An 8,401-nucleotide genomic window follows, 5' to 3' on the forward strand; every position below is an offset into this window, starting at 1 on the left:
CACGAGGTGAGGGCGTGAGACCCCACCCAGTCTGTGTGATCTGCGTGTAGGGAGGGGCGTCCCGGTTCTATACTATATCTATATTATGTCAAGAGTTACATTTAGGTGCACAATGGCTCTTGCAAGCTCTTTTATCAAACACGCTAACGCTAGCTATATAAATATGACGCTCTATGTATAAAAACAAAACTTACCTTCTTATATCTTTCTCCACTTAAATGAACTTTCTTTCCTCTTGTTCGTTCTCTCTATGTCTGGTCATACATCAATCTGTTCCACGTAGCGCGCCCCCTAGAGGCCTGAAGCACTTCCGGAATGTTTTTTTTTGTAATGTCTTTTTTTTTTGTAATGTGTTTTTCGGTTGTATGTGCTTTTGACTTTGCATATCGTTTTTGTATTTGCAGCGTATTTGTTTTCGAGGTTTGTGTGTTGTAGGTTTAGCTTGCATCATTTCTGTAAATGCAGCGTTTTTCTGTTGTATGTGTTTTCAGGGTTTGTTGGTTTTTCATTTCATTATTTGCAGGTGTTTCCTGCTTATGTGTGTGTTTGTGGCCGTTGTTTAGCGTTTGCACCTGCCGGCCACCGTACTATCGGGATGTTAAGAGCATTCCATGGAATATAACAAAAAGTGTATCTCGAGCCGGTTTCTGAAACGTACTTACCCCACCTTTAAGTGCTGTAGGCTACTTGAGTAAATGTAGGCCTGCTTATTACTCCCCTCCTTTGCGGTGACGCGCACCGGTCCCTGTGTTCACCCTTGTTCTTGTTCGTCGCGCTGCTGCGTTGAGTGCGTTCCAAAAGTTAAACTAGGCAACGTTCAACTAAGTACACAGCCGGAAATGGCGACCAACACAGTGGATTTGAATATGCAAAAACGCAGCATGTGTATGGCTCCTATGCCTGCACTCTTCCGGCGTTCCGGTGCGCTGCATCCATATGGGCGCACAGTGCGGGGGAATGAATGAATACTGCAGTGGTGTTACTAAACTCATGCTCAAGTACTTTTCAGATACTTGTATTTTACTTGAGTATTTCCATTGTATGCTATTTTTCTACCCCACTACAATTCAGAGGTAACTGGTGTACTTTTCCTCCACTACATGTATCTAATCCCTTTAGTTACTTCACAGATGTGGATGAATGATGAAAAGTTACGGTGCTTATTAAGCATTTTAAAACATATGTTGTAAGTTGCCAAAGTGCTTTGTTTTGAACGTTCATCAGTATTATAATCAAAAAGAGAAATATGAACGTTAGTTTTTACTGAAATTATCAGTAAATGTAAGGGAGAGGGTGACGACGAGCATAAGTTTCACTTTCCTTTTTTATTTCAATTCCAACTTTGGTCATGAAGAATATGTTTCTCTGTTGTCCACGTTCATAAAGCAAAGCAGCAGCATCAGAGCACGGAGCAGAGTCTCTGGATGAGTTCACAGTAGTCCCTCGTTCTTATTGAACATCCATGTCGTAGTCCGCTGGATAGAAAACTGGAGTTCCCCCACAGCAGCAGACGCACATTTATGACGTCCGCTGGCGCATCATAAACACGTCGGATAGTGAAAGTGCAGTCGGATTCTCAAAGTACCGCAGTCTCTTCTCCTAAGTCCTTTTGAATTCTCCTATCCACTATCCCTTAACCCCGTGACGTTTCACTCAGAGGTCAAGGGATAGACGATAGGGTTAGAATTTAGGAGCTGATTGTTGGACTATTCGACTGCAGCCCTTGTGTTTTTGAGAGCTTATGACAGGAGGACATTGTACTGGTTGTGAGAGAGCATAGAAGTCAGGTTGATCCAACAGGAAGCCAGTTTAAATATTCATTCCTTGACTGGTTTACAGCCTTGAAAACAAAGCCTGAAGCTGCTCAGAGCACGGCTACATTTGAGCTGCAATAAGAACTTTTGGTAACACTTTATATTAAGGTACACAAATTCACCATCAACTAGTTGATAATTAACATGCATATTAGCAGTATATTGGCCCTTTATTAGTCATTATAAAACACGTATTAATGCCTTATTCTACATGACCAGATTATACAAGTAATAAGCCATTAGTTGAGAGTTTTTCCTCAATAACCCTCTAATTAGTGCTTATTTATTGCAAGTAAGGAAGTTGTTGTACATGAGTTTTAGTCTTATATATGCTCTGCTCAATATAGGCCCAATAAGACAGTAGTACCTAATTTTGAGTTATTTAGACTTAATTAACACTTAATAGTGTCATGTCTTGTTACATAAGAATAGATCATATTTAATCCAAAGAATATCTATTTGTGATCATACTGTGTGACCTGCTTGTATGTACTTACACTATAGGTGTACTGTTCTCTCTATGTGCTGTACTGTCTCAAGTGTGAACATAGATTAAACAGCCGGCCAAAGTCTTTTGAGAACCAGGGAATGAGCAGCCATGCTCCTTTATTGACTTATTTGTCAGTCTAGAGTGAAACTATACAACAAGAAGTTACAAGGCACTTAATGATCTCATACATGCAAGTGTAACATACACAGATTAACACTTAGGACCGCTAAGTGTAAACAAGGTAAATATAGCTAATGCTAGCTGTGCAATAAGCATGTATACAGGCTAGTATGGCTAACGCTAGCGTTTATGCTAGCGCGAATGCTAACACATTTTAACTAGTGCTGTCAAAATTATCGCGTTAACGGCGGTAATTAATTTTTTGAATTAATTGCGTTAAAATATTTAACGCATGTGCAGAAACCAAGAAATGGCTTAGCCCCACCATGAAAAATGATGTTAAAGTATGCAAAATAAAGTCTGCCAACTCGCGCAGAGTAAATTGCACAGACAGCAGTTAGTAAGATTGATTTCAGTAGCCACGGTTTTGAAAACTTTTGTCACGTAGTGATCGTCTTCCCAATAGAAGATCTTTGATAACGGCGTGGTGTTGTTGCAGGAAGTCCCGACGGAGAATACTTTTGCTGTAGTACAGGGCAGAGCCATATAATAGTAATAATATGGCTCTGGTACAGGGGTGCACATAACTGGTACGCAGGTTATGTGCGTAATCTGAAATGCGTACCGTCACTTGTGTCACAAAGCGCATTTGCGTACCGACGTACTTGTGAAGCTTTTCCAGAAGGCGGTTAGATCACCGGACGACAGAGTCGGTCTCCGTGTGCACAGACAGGGCTGCTGTCTGTACAACGGAACTGTGCCAAAACTACGCCGACCGGCTGCGGAGGGAGACTCCCCCCTTCACTGGAGAACTGCGCTAAAACAGCTGATCACAACGTTCACACTCTGTGGTCACGAAGTACTCCACTAGCCCCCCCCTCTGTCGACTTTCCTGAAGTACTCCCCCGTTGATAGAAATCAACACGTAATGAATTAAGACTCCACGGTTTGATGATTGATAGGTGTGTGGGCTATCTTTCATTTTGACACGCAGAACAATGTTATAATAAACATAGATACTGTATGTTAAATGGATATATCCGCCTTCTTTCATTTATCTTTCCATTCCCACAACAATATACATAAATAAATGGCATATTTTGGACATAGTTCGAATGGTGATTAATCATGATTAATTAATTTTTAAGCTGTGATTAATCTGATTACAAATTGTAATCGTTTGACAGCCCTAATTTTAACGCAGTTTAAACATCTCTAATTGTCATCACATAAACAGAATACATGTTACTAATCCTTACAGTCAGTGTAAGTGTTAGGCTTACACTTACACTTACAGTCATTGCTTTCTGACGGACTTGACCCTTTTACTCTTCAGGTTACACAGGGAAAATTAGTAGTAGTCTACTGCCATTGTGGGCGGTGTCCGTCAAACAAAAAACTTAGAGCCAATCACGAACTGAGAATTTAGACCAACTTCCTTTTCAATCAAACTCACTTCCTTTTCAATCATACTCTCTCACACATACAACTATTCTTATGCACACACCCTATCATTCTGTTTTATACAGAATCCTATAGTCATTCACATTAACTATTATTACCTCTTATATGAGCTATTATTCGGCCTTTCATTCACTGCTATTCTGTTTTACATATATGACTATTGTTATTAACATGAAATACTATTCCCTCTTATAAAGGTTATTATTCTGTCTTACATACATTGTTTACCGATTACACACATACTACTATCCTCTTTCACATACACTATTATAATTTATTATAATGTGAGAGAGAATAGTTATTTATGTATGATAGTATGATGGTAAATGAAGGAAGGAATGACAGTACGTTAAAGATGGTATGATGCTGTGTGTGATGAGTCTGGTGGTGTACATGTGAGATTCTGATATTGTTTGTCAGACCAAGTATGAGTTGTGAGCTAGACGGCCTCTCATAGTATTCTCTCCCCTTATTCACCACTGTTCCTATTCTTGCTCTGCTTTTTAGGGCCCAGGAAACAGATGAAGAGGATGTCCCTTTCACAAAGGAACCTTTTTGTTTTTTTCAAAATGGTTAGGCTCCTGGATGCCCTAGAGTTCTGTATTGCTTTTTTGTAAATAGTATTGCTTTTACTATTTTTGTAAATAGTATTGCTTTTTTGTTTGTTGGTAAGCAACAATTTGTTTTGGCCAAAATGTGTTATTCACACTAGTCCTGACTCCAGTTTGATGTGCTGCATTCTCCTTTGAGTGGTCCTGAGGTCAGGCAGAGGTCATGGCTTGGAAGGTTTTATATCCTGTAGTGCAGTGGTTCCCAAACTTTTTGTGCCCAAGGCACACCAAAGGACAAGTAAAAATCTCAAGGCACACCTATTGTGCAAAATAGCCCTTATAACACGTGTTATCACTCATATCATGTAAAATATCTGTATTATGTGCATAATTATTTACTAATGCCAAATAAAATGTGACAAAGACAACTATATTACTCATGAAATATTTATTAACGAAATATTTCAGAAATTAATTTGAAACGTTATCAAATTAGGCTTCATCAAAGCAGCAACACACTCATTTAAACCAGACAGGTCACAACATTAAACATGAGACAAAGGACATTCAGCACAGAGAACTGTCAATGCAAGGAAGCTGCATTGTCCATGGTTAGTGCTGCGTACCGGTACGCCGAACCGGTACTGGACTTGTAAAACGTTTCGGTTCAAGTCCGGTTAAAACCGGAAAGTCGGGAACCGGTACTTGGACTCGCAAAAAAACTAGCACTTACGTATATTCTGGTGTCTGTGGTTATTTAAACATTCCCTGATAAACGTTATTCAGCGTCAATAAATGAGTGCTAATCCCAGTGTGCTCAGTGTACAACATCACATGTCATTTCACCTTCGATTCACGGTTTGAAAACGTAGCATTTGGCCACATGCTAATGCTAACCGGAAGTGAAGAATTTTCAGAATAAAAGCATTAAGTTAATATTGTGAACTTCCGGTTTTTTCGGAATAAAACTGATTTAAATTAAATAGTGTATTTAATTCAAAATTACGCCATATCAACATTGATTTTAATTTCTAACAGTATGTATGTACATCACTATGTATGTAGTATGTACTGTATAATGTACACAAGCAGAGTTGTAGAAAAGTGGCAAAAAGTGTTTTTTTTACATTTGTACTTTGTAGAGAAATGTAGACACAAGTTGGAAGGGAGCAAAATAAACCTGACAAGTTTGAATTTGAGTTGATTATGAGTTAATTTTCAATTGATAATTAGCTCACAATAAGTTCACTTTAGTCACACAACTTGAAACAAGCCATGGGTTCAGGTCCGGACTTATAAGTCCGGACCTGAACCTGAACCTCTGGACTTGAGTCCGGACCTGAACCTGAATGTGAGTCCAGGTACGCAGCACTATCCATGGTCCTGAACTACAAATTATAAATGTAACATTTCAGCAGAGATGGGGTCGTTACTAAAAAAAAAGTAATATATTACATATTACTTTAAAAAAAAGTAATATATTACACTACTTCGTTACTCTCTACATAAAGTAACTCGTTACTTTACTCGTTACTTTACTCGCAGGGCCGGCCCGCCCCTCCCTGCAGGCAGATCACGCAGACTGCTAAAGTTTCAAATGTTCTCTTTAGTTCAGTTTCCATTGTCGCATAAGACTGATCCAGATCCTGAATGTTTTCCTATCTGACCATGGCTGTTCTCTGTCTCCTGCTATCTGTATATTTTGCGCAGTCTATCTATCTCTGCTCACGCTATTGCGTCGGCGTGTTCTCCTGCGTGTTGGCCATGTGTTGCACTGGAACCAGACACCGCAAAGACTTCAGCCGAGCACGTACAATAACTCTCCTTACCAGCAGGCGGCGGGAGTGTGTATTCGTCATTCAAAACAGGCAACAACCGGAAGACAGAGAAGAAGAACAGACTGTGATATAAACAACAAATGGCGTGTGCGGTAGCTCCACCTTAGCAAGTGTTCTTTGCAGGTGCTTGTTGAGGTTTGACGTGGTGTTTACAGCAGTGGATAACAGCTTCTGGCCTGGACACAGTTTGCACCTCACCGTCACATTCCTGTCTATTCTTCGGATGAACTCAAAATAATGGGCACACCTCCACCCCTCGAGAGTTATCGCTGACTCAGCCATGTTTATGCAGCACTGCACGCGGAGATGTGGACGCGCAAGTCGCGCAGATTACGTACATATAAACCTACAAAGTACTGATATAGTAAATTAAAAAATAATTATTTTTGTGTAGTTGTATATTGCAATAATAATGTATGGTTGTCACAAAATCCCACGGCACACCCGGACTTGCCTCACGGCACACCAGTGTGCCGCGGCACACCGTTTGGGAACCACTGCGTAGTGCCACAACAGAACCTAATATGAATTGCTTTTTTCAGTTTCTCTTTTTTTTTATTGTCTCGTCGCTGGATCACCTCCCCCTGGCAAAGTGGCCTCCTTCCGCTGAAGTATACGCTGCTGTGACATAATAACTCGAGGGAAGGTGTGGGGGTCAGAGGGCCTAGGTATAAAAGTCACGGCTCACCACTGCAAATAGCCAATCACACAAAAAATATGTTGCTGTGACTGTGAGCATTAAACAATTAACATTAAACTAAACAAACACAACAGTACGTTATTGTCCTTATAAAATAAAAACATAGCCTACATTTTGTCCACCGACATAATACAGGCACCTTACCCTCAAGAGATCCTCACGGGCTATGAGAATCTCCCACAATCCATTGCCGTAACAAAGCTAATGCAGGCATACGTTTGTGACACTAGATGGCGCAATTGTGTATGTGCGTGTGGGGACTCTTGCAGTAGAAAATTCGACTGTAGCGCCACCACTGTGGGCTAAGCCCTGCATGTTTCCAGGTCCAGGCGACGCCCCTGGTGCCAATCCATACAAAGTGTAACTACATCATGTAAATATGAAAGCAATCTTTTAAAAATAACAGCGTTGGTTGACTATTTTGACCATGTTCGTGCTGTTTTTGCCATAGAAGCATTGCCACGGAAGTGCGTTTGGAACTATCCTGGCATACATAAACCACGTGACCGGCTGGCGGCAACATCAAAGAGTGTCGTAACTCTTAGTATCTCTAGGGCTCTGGTATTTGGAGCATTCGACTAATCACAAACATGGACAAGCGCACTGACAGCGCAGCGTCATACTTCCTGAATGAAATGTCAACTATAATATTAGACAAATATGAAGAAGTTAAACTTTAAACATCCATGACTTAAACACTTTATCCAGGATAAAAAGCCACATAGCTGCACCTGCAAGGTGAACACAGCTGGGAACAGAACAAGTGTTTGAATGCGTACATTAACAGGTTTATGATATCACTGCCCGTCTAAAACACGATCTGACTTTAATTACATTTGTCTCGAGTGTTTCGTCAACTTAATGTGTTGCTTAAAATAATACTTCTGCATACAGTATGTGACACTGTGAGTGTTGCACGGCCAGATATGGCTCAGCTGACTCAGATAAGGAAATAATGATACATTATGATGTGATATGATGTGATATGATATGAATGATAATTGGACACATCGACGTCTGCACTCACAGTGCCGCGGACTGTAGGCAACGTAATGTTACTTTGATCCGGTTACTTATGTTGTGGCAGATATTTAATTAAGCTTTCTTAACATAATAGTATAATAGTTATAATAGTCAGATTGCTCTGAAGATGGGAGGTGATGTTCTATACATTTTCACGTTCACACAGTCGGTGATTTTGGCCGGCCGTCTTTCCTGCAATGGCAGTTTAAACTGTATTTCCTCCGCACACTGAGCTCTGATTGGTCAGCAGGCGGTGCTTTCGCTGAGTTGATCTCTTATCCTGGAACCTATCCTGCTTCGGAGCACAGACTAGGTTCCAGAATAAGTCACCATGGAGATCTAGCCCGCTAAAAAGTGAACCAGCTTCGTAGTACCGGAAATCCCAGAAGTTATCTTGCTAA

Source organism: Pseudochaenichthys georgianus, chromosome 7, assembly GCF_902827115.2.
Source record: "Pseudochaenichthys georgianus chromosome 7, fPseGeo1.2, whole genome shotgun sequence".
Taxonomy (NCBI): domain Eukaryota; kingdom Metazoa; phylum Chordata; class Actinopteri; order Perciformes; family Channichthyidae; genus Pseudochaenichthys; species Pseudochaenichthys georgianus.